The following is a 24,898-nucleotide window of genomic DNA, read 5'->3' as shown; positions in this document are numbered from 1 at the left end:
GGTTTTCTTTTGCCTTTCTTCTGTGTCTGGAAGCATGATTTGTACATTGCATATGACAAGTCTTTAGCTTCGTCCATGAGAGAAGTCCAAACTCTGTAGGCACTCACAAATCTTGTCCCTGCACTTTTCCTATATGCATACCTTAGAAAACTATCTACTGGACCATAAGGAAATATTTTTTTTATTCTACAAATTCATTTTTACATAAATGTATATGGTGTTTTAAAAACAAAAAGCTATTTTCTAAAAATCAATTGAAAAATCAAAAGAAAAAACTTCAGGTAGGTGGCTCGTTGGTCTAGGGGTATGATTCTCGCTTAGGATCTGAGAGGTCCCGGGTTCAAATCCCGGATGAGCCCAAATTTTCAGATTCTTTGAAATGGTTCTATTATCTTATTGTAGTCAATTTCCTGAGTGAATTTCAACTGAATGTTGTTTTTTCAAAACTCTCAAAATAGATTGTATTTACTAATTTGCACATTTGAATTTTGTTTTTTGTCAAACTGCTATAATTATTTGTAAGTACTTATCTGCACACAGCATGTGACATGTCTTGGGTTTTATCCATCAGAAAAACTCTGCTGGGCATCATAAAACTTTGCACAGCAATTTTCAAGCAAGTATACTTAGAAAATTATTGACTATTAGGAAATATTTTATTTATGCTAATATTTCCTCCTTGTACACATTAGTGACTGCTTTAAAATAATATAATTTTCACATAAAATTGGTTAAGATATCAAATAAAACATGCTTACTTGATGATTCTATGATTTTCGTTTTGGGCGCGACAGGTCCCTGGTTCAATTCCCTGACGAGCCCTCTCTTTCTTTTTACGGTGCATCTCATGGTATATAAATATCTGATTTTCTCAATTGGCTAAGTCAAAAGCATCAACTGAGTTTTGTTTTTGCCATACTCCCAATAGAATTTGTACATACTTATGAATCTTGCCTTCATCATTTTCCTATTGCCTTTCTTCTATTTATGCATGATTTACACATAGTTTTTTACAAGTCTTGGGTTTTATCGATCAGACAAGTCCAAACTCTGTCGCCATTTTTATATCTTGTCACTGCACTTTCCAAATAAGCACACATAGAAAACTATCAATAGAATCTTACGAAAACATTTTAGTTGTACTACAAATAAGAGCATACTTATTAAAATTTCAACCGTATTGTGGTATATCAGGAAAACTGCAGGTTCCCTTCTGTCTAGATAGCTTTGAATGTTTTAAAAGAATAGTCTCACTTTGAAACACAAAAAGTTCAAAAATAAATTGCAAGGTTTTCTTTTGCCTTTCTTCTGTGTCTGGAAGCATGATTTGTACATTGCATATGACAAGTCTTTAGCTTCGTCCATGAGAGAAGTTCAAACTCTGTAGGCACTCACAAATCTTGTCCCTGCACTTTTCCTATATGCATACCTTAGAAAACTATCTACTGGACCATAAGGAAATATTTTTTTTATTCTACAAATTCATTTTTACATAAATGTATATGGTGTTTTAAAAACAAAAAGCTATTTTCTAAAAATCAATTGAAAAATCAAAAGAAAAAACTTCAGGTAGGTGGCTCGTTGGTCTAGGGGTATGATTCTCACTTAGGATCCGAGAGGTCCCGGGTTCAAATCCCGGATGAGCCCAAATTTTCAGATTCTTTGAAATGGTTCTATTATCTTATTGTAGTCAATTTCCTGAGTGAATTTCAACTGAATGTTGTTTTTTCAAAACTCTCAAAATAGATTGTATTTACTAATTTGCACATTTGAATTTTGTTTTTTGTCAAACTGCTATAATTATTTGTAAGTACTTATCTGCACACAGCATGTGACATGTCTTGGGTTTTATCCATCAGAAAAACTCTGCTGGGCATCATAAAACTTTGCACAGCAATTTTCAAGCAAGTATACTTAGAAAATTATTGACTATTAGGAAATATTTTATTTATGCTAATATTTCCTTCTTGTACACATTAGTGACTGCTTTAAAATAATATAATTTTCACATAAAATTGGTTAAGATATCAAATAAAACATGCTTACTTGATGATTCTATGATTTTCGTTTTGGGCGCGACAGGTCCCTGGTTCAATTCCCTGACGAGCCCTCTCTTTCTTTTTACGGTGCATCTCATGGTTTATATATATCTGATTTTCTCAATTGGCTAAGTCAAAAGCATCAACTGAGTTTTGTTTTTGCCATACTCCCAATAGAATTTGTACATACTTATGAATCTTGCCTTCATCATTTTCCTATTGCCTTTCTTCTATTTATGCATGATTTACACATAGTTTTTTACAAGTCTTGGGTTTTATCGATCAGACAAGTCCAAACTCTGTCGCCATTTTTATATCTTGTCACTGCACTTTCCAAATAAGCACACATAGAAAACTATCAATAGAATCTTACGAAAACATTTTAGTTGTACTACAAATAAGAGCATACTTATTAAAATTTCAACCGTATTGTGGTATATCAGGAAAACTGCAGGTTCCCTTCTGTCTCGATAGCTTTGAATGTTTTAAAAGAATAGTCTCACTTTGAAACACAAAAAGTTCAAAAATTAAATTGCAAGGTTTTCTTTTGCCTTTCTTCTGTGTCTGGAAGCATGATTTGTACATTGCATATGACAAGTCTTTAGCTTCGTCCATGAGAGAAGTCCAAACTCTGTAGGCACTCACAAATCTTGTCCCTGCACTTTTCCTATATGCATACCTTAGAAAACTATCTACTGGACCATAAGGAAATATTTTTTTTATTCTACAAATTCATTTTTACATTAATGTATATGGTGTTTTAAAAACAAAAAGCTATTTTCTAAAAATCAATTGAAAAATCAAAAGAAAAAACTTCAGGTAGGTGGCTCGTTGGTCTAGGGGTATGATTCTCGCTTAGGATCTGAGAGGTCCCGGGTTCAAATCCCGGATGAGCCCAAATTTTCAGATTCTTTGAAATGGTTCTATTATCTTATTGTAGTCAATTTCCTGAGTGAATTTCAACTGAATGTTGTTTTTTCAAAACTCTCAAAATAGATTGTATTTACTAATTTGCACATTTGAATTTTGTTTTTTGTCAAACTGCTATAATTATTTGTAAGTACTTATCTGCACACAGCATGTGACATGTCTTGGGTTTTATCCATCAGAAAAACTCTGCTGGGCATCATAAAACTTTGCACAGCAATTTTCAAGCAAGTATACTTAGAAAATTATTGACTATTAGGAAATATTTTATTTATGCTAATATTTCCTCCTTGTACACATTAGTGACTGCTTTAAAATAATATAATTTTCACATAAAATTGGTTAAGATATCAAATAAAACATGCTTACTTGATGATTCTATGATTTTCGTTTTGGGCGCGACAGGTCCCTGGTTCAATTCCCTGACGAGCCCTCTCTTTCTTTTTACGGTGCATCTCATGGTTTATATATATCTGATTTTCTCAATTGGCTAAGTCAAAAGCATCAACTGAGTTTTGTTTTTGCCATACTCCCAATAGAATTTGTACATACTTATGAATCTTGCCTTCATCATTTTCCTATTGCCTTTCTTCTATTTATGCATGATTTACACATAGTTTTTTACAAGTCTTGGGTTTTATCGATCAGACAAGTCCAAACTCTGTCGCCATTTTTATATCTTGTCACTGCACTTCCCAAATAAGCACACATAGAAAACTATCAATAGAATCTTACGAAAACATTTTAGTTGTACTACAAATAAGAGCATACTTATTAAAATTTCAACCGTATTGTGGTATATCCGGAAAACTGCAGGTTCCCTTCTGTCTAGATAGCTTTGAATGTTTTAAAAGAATAGTCTCACTTTGAAACACAAAAAGTTCAAAAATGAAATTGCAAGGTTTTCTTTTGCCTTTCTTCTGTGTCTGGAAGCATGATTTGTACATTGCATATGACAAGTCTTTAGCTTCGTCCATGAGAGAAGTCCAAACTCTGTAGGCACTCACAAATCTTGTCCCTGCACTTTTCCTATATGCATACCTTAGAAAACTATCTACTGGACCATAAGGAAATATTTTTTTTATTCTACAAATTCATTTTTACATAAATGTATATGGTGTTTTAAAAACAAAAAGCTATTTTCTAAAAATCAATTGAAAAATCCAAAGAAAAAACTTCAGGTAGGTGGCTCGTTGGTCTAGGGGTATGATTCTCGCTTAGGATCCGATAGGTCCCGGGTTCAAATCCCGGATGAGCCCAAATTTTCAGATTCTTTGAAATGGTTCTATTATCTTATTGTAGTCAATTTCCTGAGTGAATTTCAACTGAATGTTGTTTTTTCAAAACTCTCAAAATAGATTGTATTTACTAATTTGCACATTTGAATTTTGTTTTTTGTCAAACTGCTATAATTATTTGTAAGTACTTATCTGCACACAGCATGTGACATGTCTTGGGTTTTATCCATCAGAAAAACTCTGCTGGGCATCATAAAACTTTGCACAGCAATTTTCAAGCAAGTATACTTAGAAAATTATTGACTATTAGGAAATATTTTATTTATGCTAATATTTCCTCCTTGTACACATTAGTGACTGCTTTAAAATAATATAATTTTCACATAAAATTGGTTAAGATATCAAATAAAACATGCTTACTTGATGATTCTATGATTTTCGTTTTGGGCGCGACAGGTCCCTGGTTCAATTCCCTGACGAGCCCTCTCTTTCTTTTTACGGTGCATCTCATGGTTTATATATATCTGATTTTCTCAATTGGCTAAGTCAAAAGCATCAACTGAGTTTTGTTTTTGCCATACTCCCAATAGAATTTGTACATACTTATGAATCTTGCCTTCATCATTTTCCTATTGCCTTTCTTCTATTTATGCATGATTTACACATAGTTTTTTACAAGTCTTGGGTTTTATCGATCAGACAAGTCCAAACTCTGTCGCCATTTTTATATCTTGTCACTGCACTTTCCAAATAAGCACACATAGAAAACTATCAATAGAATCTTACGAAAACATTTTAGTTGTACTACAAATAAGAGCATACTTATTAAAATTTCAACCGTATTGTGGTATATCAGGAAAACTGCAGGTTCCCTTCTGTCTAGATAGCTTTGAATGTTTTAAAAGAATAGTCTCACTTTGAAACACAAAAAGTTCAAAAATTAAATTGCAAGGTTTTCTTTTGCCTTTCTTCTGTGTCTGGAAGCATGATTTGTACATTGCATATGACAAGTCTTTAGCTTCGTCCATGAGAGAAGTCCAAACTCTGTAGGCACTCACAAATCTTGTCCCTGCACTTTTCCTATATGCATACCTTAGAAAACTATCTACTGGACCATAAGGAAATATTTTTTTTATTCTACAAATTCATTTTTACATAAATGTATATGGTGTTTTAAAAACAAAAAGCTATTTTCTAAAAATCAATTGAAAAATCAAAAGAAAAAACTTCAGGTAGGTGGCTCGTTGGTCTAGGGGTATGATTCTCGCTTAGGATCTGAGAGGTCCCGGGTTCAAATCCCGGATGAGCCCAAATTTTCAGATTCTTTGAAATGGTTCTATTATCTTATTGTAGTCAATTTCCTGAGTGAATTTCAACTGAATGTTGTTTTTTCAAAACTCTCAAAATAGATTGTATTTACTAATTTGCACATTTGAATTTTGTTTTTTGTCAAACTGCTATAATTATTTGTAAGTACTTATCTGCACACAGCATGTGACATGTCTTGGGTTTTATCCATCAGAAAAACTCTGCTGGGCATCATAAAACTTTGCACAGCAATTTTCAAGCAAGTATACTTAGAAAATTATTGACTATTAGGAAATATTTTATTTATGCTAATATTTCCTCCTTGTACACATTAGTGACTGCTTTAAAATAATATAATTTTCACATAAAATTGGTTAAGATATCAAATAAAACATGCTTACTTGATGATTCTATGATTTTCGTTTTGGGCGCGACAGGTCCCTGGTTCAATTCCCTGACGAGCCCTCTCTTTCTTTTTACGGTGCATCTCATGGTATATAAATATCTGATTTTCTCAATTGGCTAAGTCAAAAGCATCAACTGAGTTTTGTTTTTGCCATACTCCCAATAGAATTTGTACATACTTATGAATCTTGCCTTCATCATTTTCCTATTGCCTTTCTTCTATTTATGCATGATTTACACATAGTTTTTTACAAGTCTTGGGTTTTATCGATCAGACAAGTCCAAACTCTGTCGCCATTTTTATATCTTGTCACTGCACTTTCCAAATAAGCACACATAGAAAACTATCAATAGAATCTTACGAAAACATTATAGTTGTACTACAAATAAGAGCATACTTATTAAAATTTCAACCGTATTGTGGTATATCAGGAAAACTGCAGGTTCCCTTCTGTCTAGATAGCTTTGAATGTTTTAAAAGAATAGTCTCACTTTGAAACACAAAAAGTTCAAAAATAAATTGCAAGGTTTTCTTTTGCCTTTCTTCTGTGTCTGGAAGCATGATTTGTACATTGCATATGACAAGTCTTTAGCTTCGTCCATGAGAGAAGTTCAAACTCTGTAGGCACTCACAAATCTTGTCCCTGCACTTTTCCTATATGCATACCTTAGAAAACTATCTACTGGACCATAAGGAAATATTTTTTTTATTCTACAAATTCATTTTTACATAAATGTATATGGTGTTTTAAAAACAAAAAGCTATTTTCTAAAAATCAATTGAAAAATCAAAAGAAAAAACTTCAGGTAGGTGGCTCGTTGGTCTAGGGGTATGATTCTCACTTAGGATCCGAGAGGTCCCGGGTTCAAATCCCGGATGAGCCCAAATTTTCAGATTCTTTGAAATGGTTCTATTATCTTATTGTAGTCAATTTCCTGAGTGAATTTCAACTGAATGTTGTTTTTTCAAAACTCTCAAAATAGATTGTATTTACTAATTTGCACATTTGAATTTTGTTTTTTGTCAAACTGCTATAATTATTTGTAAGTACTTATCTGCACACAGCATGTGACATGTCTTGGGTTTTATCCATCAGAAAAACTCTGCTGGGCATCATAAAACTTTGCACAGCAATTTTCAAGCAAGTATACTTAGAAAATTATTGACTATTAGGAAATATTTTATTTATGCTAATATTTCCTCCTTGTACACATTAGTGACTGCTTTAAAATAATATAATTTTCACATAAAATTGGTTAAGATATCAAATAAAACATGCTTACTTGATGATTCTATGATTTTCGTTTTGGGCGCGACAGGTCCCTGGTTCAATTCCCTGACGAGCCCTCTCTTTCTTTTTACGGTGCATCTCATGGTATATAAATATCTGATTTTCTCAATTGGCTAAGTCAAAAGCATCAACTGAGTTTTGTTTTTGCCATACTCCCAATAGAATTTGTACATACTTATGAATCTTGCCTTCATCATTTTCCTATTGCCTTTCTTCTATTTATGCATGATTTACACATAGTTTTTTACAAGTCTTGGGTTTTATCGATCAGACAAGTCCAAACTCTGTCGCCATTTTTATATCTTGTCACTGCACTTTCCAAATAAGCACACATAGAAAACTATCAATAGAATCTTACGAAAACATTTTAGTTGTACTACAAATAAGAGCATACTTATTAAAATTTCAACCGTATTGTGGTATATCAGGAAAACTGCAGGTTCCCTTCTGTCTAGATAGCTTTGAATGTTTTAAAAGAATAGTCTCACTTTGAAACACAAAAAGTTCAAAAATAAATTGCAAGGTTTTCTTTTGCCTTTCTTCTGTGTCTGGAAGCATGATTTGTACATTGCATATGACAAGTCTTTAGCTTCGTCCATGAGAGAAGTTCAAACTCTGTAGGCACTCACAAATCTTGTCCCTGCACTTTTCCTATATGCATACCTTAGAAAACTATCTACTGGACCATAAGGAAATATTTTTTTTATTCTACAAATTCATTTTTACATAAATGTATATGGTGTTTTAAAAACAAAAAGCTATTTTCTAAAAATCAATTGAAAAATCAAAAGAAAAAACTTCAGGTAGGTGGCTCGTTGGTCTAGGGGTATGATTCTCACTTAGGATCCGAGAGGTCCCGGGTTCAAATCCCGGATGAGCCCAAATTTTCAGATTCTTTGAAATGGTTCTATTATCTTATTGTAGTCAATTTCCTGAGTGAATTTCAACTGAATGTTGTTTTTTCAAAACTCTCAAAATAGATTGTATTTACTAATTTGCACATTTGAATTTTGTTTTTTGTCAAACTGCTATAATTATTTGTAAGTACTTATCTGCACACAGCATGTGACATGTCTTGGGTTTTATCCATCAGAAAAACTCTGCTGGGCATCATAAAACTTTGCACAGCAATTTTCAAGCAAGTATACTTAGAAAATTATTGACTATTAGGAAATATTTTATTTATGCTAATATTTCCTTCTTGTACACATTAGTGACTGCTTTAAAATAATATAATTTTCACATAAAATTGGTTAAGATATCAAATAAAACATGCTTACTTGATGATTCTATGATTTTCGTTTTGGGCGCGACAGGTCCCTGGTTCAATTCCCTGACGAGCCCTCTCTTTCTTTTTACGGTGCATCTCATGGTTTATATATATCTGATTTTCTCAATTGGCTAAGTCAAAAGCATCAACTGAGTTTTGTTTTTGCCATACTCCCAATAGAATTTGTACATACTTATGAATCTTGCCTTCATCATTTTCCTATTGCCTTTCTTCTATTTATGCATGATTTACACATAGTTTTTTACAAGTCTTGGGTTTTATCGATCAGACAAGTCCAAACTCTGTCGCCATTTTTATATCTTGTCACTGCACTTTCCAAATAAGCACACATAGAAAACTATCAATAGAATCTTACGAAAACATTTTAGTTGTACTACAAATAAGAGCATACTTATTAAAATTTCAACCGTATTGTGGTATATCAGGAAAACTGCAGGTTCCCTTCTGTCTAGATAGCTTTGAATGTTTTAAAAGAATAGTCTCACTTTGAAACACAAAAAGTTCAAAAATTAAATTGCAAGGTTTTCTTTTGCCTTTCTTCTGTGTCTGGAAGCATGATTTGTACATTGCATATGACAAGTCTTTAGCTTCGTCCATGAGAGAAGTCCAAACTCTGTAGGCACTCACAAATCTTGTCCCTGCACTTTTCCTATATGCATACCTTAGAAAACTATCTACTGGACCATAAGGAAATATTTTTTTTATTCTACAAATTCATTTTTACATAAATGTATATGGTGTTTTAAAAACAAAAAGCTATTTTCTAAAAATCAATTGAAAAATCCAAAGAAAAAACTTCAGGTAGGTGGCTCGTTGGTCTAGGGGTATGATTCTCGCTTAGGATCCGATAGGTCCCGGGTTCAAATCCCGGATGAGCCCAAATTTTCAGATTCTTTGAAATGGTTCTATTATCTTATTGTAGTCAATTTCCTGAGTGAATTTCAACTGAATGTTGTTTTTTCAAAACTCTCAAAATAGATTGTATTTACTAATTTGCACATTTGAATTTTGTTTTTTGTCAAACTGCTATAATTATTTGTAAGTACTTATCTGCACACAGCATGTGACATGTCTTGGGTTTTATCCATCAGAAAAACTCTGCTGGGCATCATAAAACTTTGCACAGCAATTTTCAAGCAAGTATACTTAGAAAATTATTGACTATTAGGAAATATTTTATTTATGCTAATATTTCCTCCTTGTACACATTAGTGACTGCTTTAAAATAATATAATTTTCACATAAAATTGGTTAAGATATCAAATAAAACATGCTTACTTGATGATTCTATGATTTTCGTTTTGGGCGCGACAGGTCCCTGGTTCAATTCCCTGACGAGCCCTCTCTTTCTTTTTACGGTGCATCTCATGGTTTATATATATCTGATTTTCTCAATTGGCTAAGTCAAAAGCATCAACTGAGTTTTGTTTTTGCCATACTCCCAATAGAATTTGTACATACTTATGAATCTTGCCTTCATCATTTTCCTATTGCCTTTCTTCTATTTATGCATGATTTACACATAGTTTTTTACAAGTCTTGGGTTTTATCGATCAGACAAGTCCAAACTCTGTCGCCATTTTTATATCTTGTCACTGCACTTTCCAAATAAGCACACATAGAAAACTATCAATAGAATCTTACGAAAACATTTTAGTTGTACTACAAATAAGAGCATACTTATTAAAATTTCAACCGTATTGTGGTATATCAGGAAAACTGCAGGTTCCCTTCTGTCTAGATAGCTTTGAATGTTTTAAAAGAATAGTCTCACTTTGAAACACAAAAAGTTCAAAAATTAAATTGCAAGGTTTTCTTTTGCCTTTCTTCTGTGTCTGGAAGCATGATTTGTACATTGCATATGACAAGTCTTTAGCTTCGTCCATGAGAGAAGTCCAAACTCTGTAGGCACTCACAAATCTTGTCCCTGCACTTTTCCTATATGCATACCTTAGAAAACTATCTACTGGACCATAAGGAAATATTTTTTTTATTCTACAAATTCATTTTTACATAAATGTATATGGTGTTTTAAAAACAAAAAGCTATTTTCTAAAAATCAATTGAAAAATCAAAAGAAAAAACTTCAGGTAGGTGGCTCGTTGGTCTAGGGGTATGATTCTCGCTTAGGATCTGAGAGGTCCCGGGTTCAAATCCCGGATGAGCCCAAATTTTCAGATTCTTTGAAATGGTTCTATTATCTTATTGTAGTCAATTTCCTGAGTGAATTTCAACTGAATGTTGTTTTTTCAAAACTCTCAAAATAGATTGTATTTACTAATTTGCACATTTGAATTTTGTTTTTTGTCAAACTGCTATAATTATTTGTAAGTACTTATCTGCACACAGCATGTGACATGTCTTGGGTTTTATCCATCAGAAAAACTCTGCTGGGCATCATAAAACTTTGCACAGCAATTTTCAAGCAAGTATACTTAGAAAATTATTGACTATTAGGAAATATTTTATTTATGCTAATATTTCCTCCTTGTACACATTAGTGACTGCTTTAAAATAATATAATTTTCACATAAAATTGGTTAAGATATCAAATAAAACATGCTTACTTGATGATTCTATGATTTTCGTTTTGGGCGCGACAGGTCCCTGGTTCAATTCCCTGACGAGCCCTCTCTTTCTTTTTACGGTGCATCTCATGGTATATAAATATCTGATTTTCTCAATTGGCTAAGTCAAAAGCATCAACTGAGTTTTGTTTTTGCCATACTCCCAATAGAATTTGTACATACTTATGAATCTTGCCTTCATCATTTTCCTATTGCCTTTCTTCTATTTATGCATGATTTACACATAGTTTTTTACAAGTCTTGGGTTTTATCGATCAGACAAGTCCAAACTCTGTCGCCATTTTTATATCTTGTCACTGCACTTTCCAAATAAGCACACATAGAAAACTATCAATAGAATCTTACGAAAACATTATAGTTGTACTACAAATAAGAGCATACTTATTAAAATTTCAACCGTATTGTGGTATATCAGGAAAACTGCAGGTTCCCTTCTGTCTAGATAGCTTTGAATGTTTTAAAAGAATAGTCTCACTTTGAAACACAAAAAGTTCAAAAATAAATTGCAAGGTTTTCTTTTGCCTTTCTTCTGTGTCTGGAAGCATGATTTGTACATTGCATATGACAAGTCTTTAGCTTCGTCCATGAGAGAAGTTCAAACTCTGTAGGCACTCACAAATCTTGTCCCTGCACTTTTCCTATATGCATACCTTAGAAAACTATCTACTGGACCATAAGGAAATATTTTTTTTATTCTACAAATTCATTTTTACATAAATGTATATGGTGTTTTAAAAACAAAAAGCTATTTTCTAAAAATCAATTGAAAAATCAAAAGAAAAAACTTCAGGTAGGTGGCTCGTTGGTCTAGGGGTATGATTCTCACTTAGGATCCGAGAGGTCCCGGGTTCAAATCCCGGATGAGCCCAAATTTTCAGATTCTTTGAAATGGTTCTATTATCTTATTGTAGTCAATTTCCTGAGTGAATTTCAACTGAATGTTGTTTTTTCAAAACTCTCAAAATAGATTGTATTTACTAATTTGCACATTTGAATTTTGTTTTTTGTCAAACTGCTATAATTATTTGTAAGTACTTATCTGCACACAGCATGTGACATGTCTTGGGTTTTATCCATCAGAAAAACTCTGCTGGGCATCATAAAACTTTGCACAGCAATTTTCAAGCAAGTATACTTAGAAAATTATTGACTATTAGGAAATATTTTATTTATGCTAATATTTCCTTCTTGTACACATTAGTGACTGCTTTAAAATAATATAATTTTCACATAAAATTGGTTAAGATTTCAAATAAAACATGCTTACTTGATGATTCTATGATTTTCGTTTTGGGCGCGACAGGTCCCTGGTTCAATTCCCTGACGAGCCCTCTCTTTCTTTTTACGGTGCATCTCATGGTTTATATATATCTGATTTTCTCAATTGGCTAAGTCAAAAGCATCAACTGAGTTTTGTTTTTGCCATACTCCCAATAGAATTTGTACATACTTATGAATCTTGCCTTCATCATTTTCCTATTGCCTTTCTTCTATTTATGCATGATTTACACATAGTTTTTTACAAGTCTTGGGTTTTATCGATCAGACAAGTCCAAACTCTGTCGCCATTTTTATATCTTGTCACTGCACTTTCCAAATAAGCACACATAGAAAACTATCAATAGAATCTTACGAAAACATTTTAGTTGTACTACAAATAAGAGCATACTTATTAAAATTTCAACCGTATTGTGGTATATCAGGAAAACTGCAGGTTCCCTTCTGTCTCGATAGCTTTGAATGTTTTAAAAGAATAGTCTCACTTTGAAACACAAAAAGTTCAAAAATTAAATTGCAAGGTTTTCTTTTGCCTTTCTTCTGTGTCTGGAAGCATGATTTGTACATTGCATATGACAAGTCTTTAGCTTCGTCCATGAGAGAAGTCCAAACTCTGTAGGCACTCACAAATCTTGTCCCTGCACTTTTCCTATATGCATACCTTAGAAAACTATCTACTGGACCATAAGGAAATATTTTTTTTATTCTACAAATTCATTTTTACATAAATGTATATGGTGTTTTAAAAACAAAAAGCTATTTTCTAAAAATCAATTGAAAAATCAAAAGAAAAAACTTCAGGTAGGTGGCTCGTTGGTCTAGGGGTATGATTCTCGCTTAGGATCTGAGAGGTCCCGGGTTCAAATCCCGGATGAGCCCAAATTTTCAGATTCTTTGAAATGGTTCTATTATCTTATTGTAGTCAATTTCCTGAGTGAATTTCAACTGAATGTTGTTTTTTCAAAACTCTCAAAATAGATTGTATTTACTAATTTGCACATTTGAATTTTGTTTTTTGTCAAACTGCTATAATTATTTGTAAGTACTTATCTGCACACAGCATGTGACATGTCTTGGGTTTTATCCATCAGAAAAACTCTGCTGGGCATCATAAAACTTTGCACAGCAATTTTCAAGCAAGTATACTTAGAAAATTATTGACTATTAGGAAATATTTTATTTATGCTAATATTTCCTCCTTGTACACATTAGTGACTGCTTTAAAATAATATAATTTTCACATAAAATTGGTTAAGATATCAAATAAAACATGCTTACTTGATGATTCTATGATTTTCGTTTTGGGCGCGACAGGTCCCTGGTTCAATTCCCTGACGAGCCCTCTCTTTCTTTTTACGGTGCATCTCATGGTATATAAATATCTGATTTTCTCAATTGGCTAAGTCAAAAGCATCAACTGAGTTTTGTTTTTGCCATACTCCCAATAGAATTTGTACATACTTATGAATCTTGCCTTCATCATTTTCCTATTGCCTTTCTTCTATTTATGCATGATTTACACATAGTTTTTTACAAGTTTTGGGTTTTATCGATCAGACAAGTCCAAACTCTGTCGCCATTTTTATATCTTGTCACTGCACTTTCCAAATAAGCACACATAGAAAACTATCAATAGAATCTTACGAAAACATTTTAGTTGTACTACAAATAAGAGCATACTTATTAAAATTTCAACCGTATTGTGGTATATCAGGAAAACTGCAGGTTCCCTTCTGTCTAGATAGCTTTGAATGTTTTAAAAGAATAGTCTCACTTTGAAACACAAAAAGTTCAAAAATAAATTGCAAGGTTTTCTTTTGCCTTTCTTCTGTGTCTGGAAGCATGATTTGTACATTGCATATGACAAGTCTTTAGCTTCGTCCATGAGAGAAGTTCAAACTCTGTAGGCACTCACAAATCTTGTCCCTGCACTTTTCCTATATGCATACCTTAGAAAACTATCTACTGGACCATAAGGAAATATTTTTTTTATTCTACAAATTCATTTTTACATAAATGTATATGGTGTTTTAAAAACAAAAAGCTATTTTCTAAAAATCAATTGAAAAATCAAAAGAAAAAACTTCAGGTAGGTGGCTCGTTGGTCTAGGGGTATGATTCTCACTTAGGATCCGAGAGGTCCCGGGTTCAAATCCCGGATGAGCCCAAATTTTCAGATTCTTTGAAATGGTTCTATTATCTTATTGTAGTCAATTTCCTGAGTGAATTTCAACTGAATGTTGTTTTTTCAAAACTCTCAAAATAGATTGTATTTACTAATTTGCACATTTGAATTTTGTTTTTTGTCAAACTGCTATAATTATTTGTAAGTACTTATCTGCACACAGCATGTGACATGTCTTGGGTTTTATCCATCAGAAAAACTCTGCTGGGCATCATAAAACTTTGCACAGCAATTTTCAAGCAAGTATACTTAGAAAATTATTGACTATTAGGAAATATTTTATTTATGCTAATATTTCCTTCTTGTACACATTAGTGACTGCTTTAAAATAATATAATTTTCACATAAAATTGGTTAAGATATCAAATAAAACATGCTTACTTGATGATTCTATGATTTTCGTTTTGGGCGCGACAGGTCCCTGGTTCAATTCCCTGACGAGCCCTCTCTTTCTTTTTACGGTGCATCTCATGGTTTATATATATCTGATTTTCTCAATTGGCTAAGTCAAAAGCATCAACTGAGTTTTGTTTTTGCCATACTCCCAATAGAATTTGTACATACTTATGAATCTTGCCTTCATCATTTTCCTATTGCCTTTCTTCTATTTATGCATGATTTACACATAGTTTTTTACAAGTCTTGGGTTTTATCGATCAGACAAGTCCAAACTCTGTCGCCATTTTTATATCTTGTCACTGCACTTTCCAAATAAGCACACATAGAAAACTATCAATAGAATCTTACGAAAACATTTTAGTTGTACTACAAATAAGAGCATACTTATTAAAATTTCAACCGTATTGTGGTATATCAGGAAAACTGCAGGTTCCCTTCTGTCTAGATAGCTTTGAATGTTTTAAAAGAATAGTCTCACTTTGAAACACAAAAAGTTCAAAAATTAAATTGCAAGGTTTTCTTTTGCCTTTCTTCTGTGTCTGGAAGCATGATTTGTACATTGCATATGACAAGTCTTTAGCTTCGTCCATGAGAGAAGTCCAAACTCTGTAGGCACTCACAAATCTTGTCCCTGCACTTTTCCTATATGCATACCTTAGAAAACTATCTACTGGACCATAAGGAAATATTTTTTTTATTCTACAAATTCATTTTTACATAAATGTATATGGTGTTTTAAAAACAAAAAGCTATTTTCTAAAAATCAATTGAAAAATCAAAAGAAAAAACTTCAGGTAGGTGGCTTGTTGGTCTAGGGGTATGATTCTCGCTTAGGGTGCGAGAGGTCCCGGGTTCAAATCCCGGATGAGCCCAAATTTTCTGATTCTTTGAAATGGTTCTATTATCTTATTGTAGTCAATTTCCTGAGTGAATTTCAACTGAATGTTGTTTTTTCAAAACTCTCAAAATAGATTGTATTTACTAATTTGCACAATTGAATTTTGTTTTTTGTCAAACTGCTATAATTATTTGTAAGTACTTATCTGCACACAGCATGTGACATGTCTTGGGTTTTATCCATGAGAAAAACTCTGCTGGGCATCATAAAACTTTGCACAGCAATTTTCAAGCAAGTATTCTTAGAAAATTATTGACTATTAGGAAATATTTTATTTATGCTAATATTTCCTCCTTGTACACATTAGTGACTGCTTTAAAATAATATAATTTTCACATAAAATTGGTTAAGATATCAAATAAAACATGCTTACTTGATGATTCTATGATTTTCGTTTTGGGCGCGACAGGTAACTGGTTCAATTCCATGATGAGCCCTCTCTTTCTTTTTACGGTGCATCTCATGGTTTATATATATCTGATTTTCTCAATTGGCTAAGTCAATAGCATCAACTGAGTTTTGTTTTTGCCATACTCCCAATAGAATTTGTACATACTTATGAATCTTGCCTTCATCATTTTTCTATTGCCTTTCTTCTATTTATGCATGATTTACACATAGCTTTTTACAAGTCTTGGGTTTTATCGATCAGACAAGTCCAAACTCTGTCGCCATTTTTATATCTTGTCACTGCACTTTCCAAATAAGCACACATAGAAAACTATCAATAGAATCTTCCGAAAACATTTTAGTTGTACTACAAATAAGAGCATACTTATTAAAATTTCAACCGTATTGTGGTATATCAGGAAAACTGCAGGTTCCCTTCTGTCTAGATAGCTTTGAATGTTTTAAAAGAATAGTCTCACTTTGAAACACAAAAAGTTCAAAAATTAAATTGCAAGGTTTTCTTTTGCCTTTCTTCTGTGTCTGGAAGCATGATTTGTACATTGCAAATGACAAGTCTTTAGCTTCGTCCATGAGAGAAGCCCAAACTCTGTAGGCACTCACAAATCTTGTCCCTGCACTTTTCCTATATGCATACCTTAGAAAACTATCTACTGGACCATAAGGAAATATTTTATTTATTCTACACATTCATTTTTACATAAATGTATATGGTGTTTTAAAAACAAAAAGCTATTTTCAAAAAATCAATTGAAAAATCCAAAGAAAAATCTTTAGGTAGGTGGCTCGTTGGTCTAGGGGTAAGATTTTCGCTTAGGGTGCGAGAGGTCCTGGGTTCAAATCCCGGACAAGCCCAAATTTTCAGATTCTTTGAAATGGTTCTATTATCTTATTGTAGTCAATTTCCTGAGTGAATTTCAACTGAATGTTGTTTTTTCAAAACTCTCAAAATAGATTGTATTTACTAATTTGCACAATTGAATTTTGTTTTTTGTCAAACTGCTATAATTATTTGTAAGTACTTATCTGCACACAGCATGTGACATGTCTTGGGTTTTATCCATGAGAAAAACTCTGCTGGGCATCATAAAACTTTGCACAGCAATTTTCAAGCAAGTATTCTTAGAAAATTATTGACTATTAGGAAATATTTTATTTATGCTAATATTTCCTCCTTGTACACATTAGTGACTGCTTTAAAATAATATAATTTTCACATAAAATTGGTTAAGATATCAAATAAAACATGCTTACTTGATGATTCTATGATTTTCGTTTTGGGCGCGACAGGTCCCTGGTTCAATTCCCTGACGAGCCCTCTCTTTCTTTTTACGGTGCATCTCATGGTTTATATATATCTGATTTTCACAATTGGCTAAGTTAATAGCATCAACTGAGTTTTGTTTTTGCCATACTCCCAATAGAATTTGTACATACTTATGAATCTTGCCTTCATCATTTTCCTATTGCCTTTCTTCTATTTATGCATGATTTACACATAGTTTTTTACAAGTCTTGGGTTTTATCGATCAGACAAGTCCAAACTCTGTCGCCATTTTTATATCTTGTCACTGCACTTTCCAAATAAGCACACATAGAAAACTATCAATAAAATCTTACGAAAACATATTAGTTGTACTACAAATAAGAGCATACTTATTAAAATTTCAACCGTATTGTGGTATATCAGGAATACTGCAGGTTCCCTTCTGTCTAGATAGCTTTGAATGTTTTAAAAGAATAGTCACACTTTGAAACACAAAAAGTTCAAAAATGAAATTGCAAGGTTTTCTTTTGCCTTTCTTCTGTGTCTGGAAGCATGATTTGTACATTGCATATGTCAAGTCTTTAGCTTCGTCCATGAGAGAAGTCCAAACTCTGTAGGCACTCACAAATCTTGTCCCTGCACTTTTCCTATATGCATACCTTAGAAAACTATCTACTGGACCATAAGGAATTATTTTTTTTATTCTACAAATTCATTTTTACATAAATGTATATGGTGTTTTAAAAACAAAAAGCTATTTTCTAAAAATCAATTGAAAAATCCAAAGAAAAAACTTCAGGTAGGTGGCTCGTTGGTCTAGGGGTATGATTCTCGCTTAGGATCCGATAGGACCCGGGTTCAAATCCCGGATGAGCCCAAATTTTCAGATTCTTTAAAATGGTTCTATTATCTTATTGTAGTCAATTTCCTGAGTGAATTTCAACTGAATGTTGTTTTTTCAAAACTCTCAAAATAGATTGTATTTACTAATTTGCACAACTGAATTTTGTTTTTTGTCAAACTGCTAAAATTATTTGTAAGTACTTATCTGCACACAGCATGTGACATGTCTTGGGTTTTATCCATGAGAAAAACTCTGCTGGGCATCATAAAACTTTGCACAGCAATTTTCAAGCAAGTATTCTTAGAAAATTATTGACTATTAGGAAATATTTTATTTATGCTAATATTTCCTCCTTGTACACATTAGTGACTGCTTTAAAATAATATAATTTTCACATAAAATTGGTTAAGATATCAAATAAAACATGCTTACTTGATGATTCTATGATTTTCGTTTTGGGCGCGACAGGTCCCTGGTTCAATTCCATGACGAGCCCTCTCTTTCTTTTTACGGTGCATCTCATGGTTTATATATATCTGATTTTCTCAATTGGCTAAGTCAATAGCATCAACTGAGTTTTGTTTTTGCCATACTCCCAATAGAATTTGTACATACTTATGAATCTTGCCTTCATCATTTTCCTATTGCCTTTCTTCTATTTATGCATGATTTACACATAGCTTTTTACAAGTCTTGGGTTTTATCGATCAGACAAGTCCAAACTCTGTCGCAATTTTTATATCTTGTCACTGCACTTTCCAAATAAGCACACATAGAAAACTATCAATAGAATCTTCCGAAAACATTTTAGTTGTACTACAAATAAGAGCATACTTATTAAAATTTCAACCGTATTGTGGTATATCAGGAAAACTGCAGGTTCGCTTCTGTCTAGATAGCTTTGAATGTTTTAAAAGAATAGTCTCACTTTGAAACACAAAAAGTTCAAAAATTAAATTGCAAGGTTTTCTTTTGCCTTTCTTCTGTGTCTGGAAGCATGATTTGTACATTGCAAATGACAAGTCTTTAGCTTCGTCCATGAGAGAAGCCCAAACTCTGTAGGCACTCACAAATCTTGTCCCTGCACTTTTCCTATATGCATACCTTAGAAAACTATCTACTGGACCATAAGGAAATATTTTATTTATTCTACACATTCATTTTTACATAAATGTATATGGTGTTTTAAAAACAAAAAGCTATTTTCAAAAAATCAATTGAAAAATCCAAAGAAAAATCTTTAGGTAGGTGGCTCGTTGGTCTAGGGGTAAGATTTTCGCTTACGGTGCGAGAGGTCCTGGGTTCAAATCCCGGACAAGCCCAAATTTTCAGATTCTTTGAAATGGTTCTATTATCTTATTGTAGTCAATTTCCTGAGTGAATTTCAACTGAATGTTGTTTTTTCAAAACTCTCAAAATAGATTGTATTTACTAATTTGCACAATTGAATTTTGTTTTTTGTCAAACTGCTATAATTATTTGTAAGTACTTATCTGCACACAGCATGTGACATGTCTTGGGTTTTATCCATGAGAAAAACTCTGCTGGGCATCATAAAACTTTGCACAGCAATTTTCAAGCAAGTATTCTTAGAAAATTATTGACTATTAGGAAATATTTTATTTATGCTAATATTTCCTCCTTGTACACATTAGTGACTGCTTTAAAATAATATAATTTTCACATAAAATTGGTTAAGATATCAAATAAAACATGCTTACTTGATGATTCTATGATTTTCGTTTTGGGCGCGACAGGTCCCTGGTTCAATTCCCTGACGAGCCCTCTCTTTCTTTTTACGGTGCATCTCATGGTTTATATATATCTGATTTTCACAATTGGCTAAGTTAATAGCATCAACTGAGTTTTGTTTTTGCCATACTCCCAATAGAATTTGTACATACTTATGAATCTTGCCTTCATCATTTTCCTATTGCCTTTCTTCTATTTATGCATGATTTACACATAGTTTTTTACAAGTCTTGGGTTTTATCGATCAGACAAGTCCAAACTCTGTCGCCATTTTTATATCTTGTCACTGCACTTTCCAAATAAGCACACATAGAAAACTATCAATAAAATCTTACGAAAACATATTAGTTGTACTACAAATAAGAGCATACTTATTAAAATTTCAACCGTATTGTGGTATATCAGGAATACTGCAGGTTCCCTTCTGTCTAGATAGCTTTGAATGTTTTAAAAGAATAGTCACACTTTGAATCACAAAAAGTTCAAAAATGAAATTGCAAGGTTTTCTTTTGCCTTTCTTCTGTGTCTGGAAGCATGATTTGTACATTGCATATGTCAAGTCTTTAGCTTCGTCCATGAGAGAAGTCCAAACTCTGTAGGCACTCACAAATCTTGTCCCTGCACTTTTCCTATATGCATACCTTAGAAAACTATCTACTGGACCATAAGGAATTATTTTTTTTATTCTACAAATTCATTTTTACATAAATGTATATGGTGTTTTAAAAACAAAAAGCTATTTTCTAAAAATCAATTGAAAAATCCAAAGAAAAAAGTTCAGGTAGGTGGCTCATTGGTCTAGGGGTATGATTCTCGCTTAGGGTGCAAGAGGTCCCGGGTTCAAATCTCGGATGAGCCCCAATTTTCAGATTCTTTGTAATGTTTCTATTATCTTATTGTAGTCAATTTCCTGAGTGAATTTCAACTGAATGTTGTTTTTTCAAAACTCTCAAAATAGATTGTATTTACTAATTTGCACATTTGAATTTTGTTTTTTGTCAAACTGCTATAATTATTTGTAAGTACTTATCTGCACACAGCATGTGACATGTCTTGGGTTTTATCCATCAGAAAAACTCTGCTGGGCATCATAAAACTTTGCACAGCAATTTTCAAGCAAGTATACTTAGAAAATTATTGACTATTAGGAAATATTTTATTTATGCTAATATTTCCTCCTTGTACACATTAGTGACTGCTTTAAAATAATATAATTTTCACATAAAATTGGTTAAGATATCAAATAAAACATGCTTACTTGATGATTCTATGATTTTCGTTTTGGGCGCGACAGGTCCCTGGTTCAATTCCCTGACGAGCCCTCTCTTTCTTTTTACGGTGCATCTCATGGTTTATATATATCTGATTTTCTCAATTGGCTAAGTCAAAAGCATCAACTGAGTTTTGTTTTTGCCATACTCCCAATAGAATTTGTACATACTTATGAATCTTGCCTTCATCATTTTCCTATTGCCTTTCTTCTATTTATGCATGATTTACACATAGTTTTTTACAAGTCTTGGGTTTTATCGATCAGACAAGTCCAAACTCTGTCGCCATTTTTATATCTTGTCACTGCACTTCCCAAATAAGCACACATAGAAAACTATCAATAGAATCTTACGAAAACATTTTAGTTGTACTACAAATAAGAGCATACTTATTAAAATTTCAACCGTATTGTGGTATATCCGGAAAACTGCAGGTTCCCTTCTGTCTAGATAGCTTTGAATGTTTTAAAAGAATAGTCTCACTTTGAAACACAAAAAGTTCAAAAATGAAATTGCAAGGTTTTCTTTTGCCTTTCTTCTGTGTCTGGAAGCATGATTTGTACATTGCATATGACAAGTCTTTAGCTTCGTCCATGAGAGAAGTCCAAACTCTGTAGGCACTCACAAATCTTGTCCCTGCACTTTTCCTATATGCATACCTTAGAAAACTATCTACTGGACCATAAGGAAATATTTTTTTTATTCTACAAATTCATTTTTACATAAATGTATATGGTGTTTTAAAAACAAAAAGCTATTTTCTAAAAATCAATTGAAAAATCCAAAGAAAAAACTTCAGGTAGGTGGCTCGTTGGTCTAGGGGTATGATTCTCGCTTAGGATCCGATAGGTCCCGGGTTCAAATCCCGGATGAGCCCTAATTTTCAGATTCTTTAAAATGGTTCTATTATCTTATTGTAGTCAATTTCCTGAGTGAATTTCAACTGAATGTTGTTTTTTCAAAACTCTCAAAATAGATTGTATTTACTAATTTGCACATTTGAATTTTGTTTTTTGTCAAACTGCTATAATTATTTGTAAGTACTTATCTGCACACAGCATGTGACATGTCTTGGGTTTTATCCATCAGAAAAACTCTGCTGGGCATCATAAAACTTTGCACAGCAATTTTCAAGCAAGTATACTTAGAAAATTATTGACTATTAGGAAATATTTTATTTATGCTAATATTTCCTCCTTGTACACATTAGTGACTGCTTTAAAATAATATAATTTTCACATAAAATTGGTTAAGATATCAAATAAAACATGCTTACTTGATGATTCTATGATTTTCGTTTTGGGCGCGACAGGTCCCTGGTTCAATTCCCTGACGAGCCCTCTCTTTCTTTTTACGGTGCATCTCATGGTTTATATATATCTGATTTTCTCAATTGGCTAAGTCAAAAGCATCAACTGAGTTTTGTTTTTGCCATACTCCCAATAGAATTTGTACATACTTATGAATCTTGCCTTCATCATTTTCCTATTGCCTTTCTTCTATTTATGCATGATTTACACATAGTTTTTTACAAGTCTTGGGTTTTATCGATCAGACAAGTCCAAACTCTGTCGCCATTTTTATATCTTGTCACTGCACTTTCCAAATAAGCACACATAGAAAACTATCAATAGAATCTTACGAAAACATTTTAGTTGTACTACAAATAAGAGCATACTTATTAAAATTTCAACCGTATTGTGGTATATCAGGAAAACTGCAGGTTCCCTTCTGTCTAGATAGCTTTGAATGTTTTAAAAGAATAGTCTCACTTTGAAACACAAAAAGTTCAAAAATTAAATTGCAAGGTTTTCTTTTGCCTTTCTTCTGTGTCTGGAAGCATGATTTGTACATTGCATATGACAAGTCTTTAGCTTCGTCCATGAGAGAAGTCCAAACTCTGTAGGCACTCACAAATCTTGTCCCTGCACTTTTCCTATATGCATACCTTAGAAAACTATCTACTGGACCATAAGGAAATATTTTTTTTATTCTACAAATTCATTTTTACATAAATGTATATGGTGTTTTAAAAACAAAAAGCTATTTTCTAAAAATCAATTGAAAAATCAAAAGAAAAAACTTCAGGTAGGTGGCTTGTTGGTCTAGGGGTATGATTCTCGCTTAGGGTGTGAGAGGTCCCGGCTTCAAATCCCGGATGAGCCCAAATTTTCTGATTCTTTGAAATGGTTCTATTATCTTATTGTAGTCAATTTCCTGAGTGAATTTCAACTGAATGTTGTTTTTTCAAAACTCTCAAAATAGATTGTATTTACTAATTTGCACAATTGAATTTTGTTTTTTGTCAAACTGCTATAATTATTTGTAAGTACTTATCTGCACACAGCATGTGACATGTCTTGGGTTTTATCCATGAGAAAAACTCTGCTGGGCATCATAAAACTTTGCACAGCAATTTTCAAGCAAGTATTCTTAGAAAATTATTGACTATTAGGAAATATTTTATTTATGCTAATATTTCCTCCTTGTACACATTAGTGACTGCTTTAAAATAATATAATTTTCACATAAAATTGGTTAAGATATCAAATAAAACATGCTTACTTGATGATTCCATGATTTTCGTTTTGGGCGCGACAGGTCCCTGGTTCAATTCCATGACGAGCCCTCTCTTTCTTTTTACGGTGCATCTCATGGTTTATATATATCTGATTTTCTCAATTGGCTAAGTCAATAGCATCAACTGAGTTTTGTTTTTGCCATACTCCCAATAGAATTTGTACATACTTATGAATCTTGCCTTCATCATTTTCCTATTGCCTTTCTTCTATTTATGCATGATTTACACATAGCTTTTTACAAGTCTTGGGTTTTATCGATCAGACAAGTCCAAACTCTGTCGCCATTTTTATATCTTGTCACTGCACTTTCCAAATAAGCACACATAGAAAACTATCAATAGAATCTTACGAAAACATTTTAGTTGTACTACAAATAAGAGCATACTTATTAAAATTTCAACCGTATTGTGGTATATCAGGAAAACTGCAGGTTCCCTTCTGTCTAGATAGCTTTGAATGTTTTAAAAGAATAGTCTCACTTTGAAACACAAAAAGTTCAAAAATTAAATTGCAAGGATTTCTTTTGCCTTTCTTCTGTGTCTGGAAGCATGATTTGTACATTGCAAATGACAAGTCTTTAGCTTCGTCCATGAGAGAAGCCCAAACTCTGTAGGCACTCACAAATCTTGTCCCTGCACTTTTCCTATATGCATACCTTAGAAAACTATCTACTGGACCATAAGGAAATATTTTATTTATTCTACACATTCATTTTTACATAAATGTATATGGTGTTTTAAAAACAAAAAGCTATTTTCAAAAAATCAATTGAAAAATCCAAAGAAAAATCTTTAGGTAGGTGGCTCGTTGGTCTAGGGGTAAGATTTTCGCTTAGGGTGCGAGAGGTCCTGGGTTCAAATCCCGGACAAGCCCAAATTTTCAGATTCTTTGAAATGGTTCTATTATCTTATTGTAGTCAATTTCCT

At 32.6% G+C, this 24,898-nt stretch overlaps 6 non-coding genes across 6 annotated transcripts; all 6 read left to right on the top strand.

The window, feature by feature from the left end:
- Positions 1 to 287: 287 nt before the first annotated feature.
- TRNAP-AGG (transfer RNA proline (anticodon AGG)) lies at positions 288 to 359 on the top strand. Its single transcript has one exon. It is a non-coding gene; the product is annotated as a tRNA-Pro (tRNA).
- A 2,505-nt stretch (positions 360 to 2,864) lies between these two features.
- On the top strand, positions 2,865 to 2,936 carry TRNAP-AGG (transfer RNA proline (anticodon AGG)). Its single transcript has one exon. It is a non-coding gene; the product is annotated as a tRNA-Pro (tRNA).
- A 2,506-nt stretch (positions 2,937 to 5,442) lies between these two features.
- TRNAP-AGG (transfer RNA proline (anticodon AGG)) lies at positions 5,443 to 5,514 on the top strand. Its single transcript has one exon. It is a non-coding gene; the product is annotated as a tRNA-Pro (tRNA).
- A 5,082-nt stretch (positions 5,515 to 10,596) lies between these two features.
- On the top strand, positions 10,597 to 10,668 carry TRNAP-AGG (transfer RNA proline (anticodon AGG)). The gene has a single exon. It is a non-coding gene; the product is annotated as a tRNA-Pro (tRNA).
- A 2,505-nt stretch (positions 10,669 to 13,173) lies between these two features.
- TRNAP-AGG (transfer RNA proline (anticodon AGG)) lies at positions 13,174 to 13,245 on the top strand. Its single transcript has one exon. It is a non-coding gene; the product is annotated as a tRNA-Pro (tRNA).
- A 2,505-nt stretch (positions 13,246 to 15,750) lies between these two features.
- TRNAP-AGG (transfer RNA proline (anticodon AGG)) lies at positions 15,751 to 15,822 on the top strand. The gene has a single exon. It is a non-coding gene; the product is annotated as a tRNA-Pro (tRNA).
- Positions 15,823 to 24,898: the final 9,076 nt, after the last annotated feature.

This window comes from Taudactylus pleione, unplaced genomic scaffold (assembly GCF_031769625.1).
Source record: "Taudactylus pleione unplaced genomic scaffold, aTauple2 ptg000317l, whole genome shotgun sequence".
In the NCBI taxonomy this organism is placed as follows: domain Eukaryota; kingdom Metazoa; phylum Chordata; class Amphibia; order Anura; family Myobatrachidae; genus Taudactylus; species Taudactylus pleione.
This window is presented reverse-complemented; position numbering and strand designations above follow the sequence as displayed.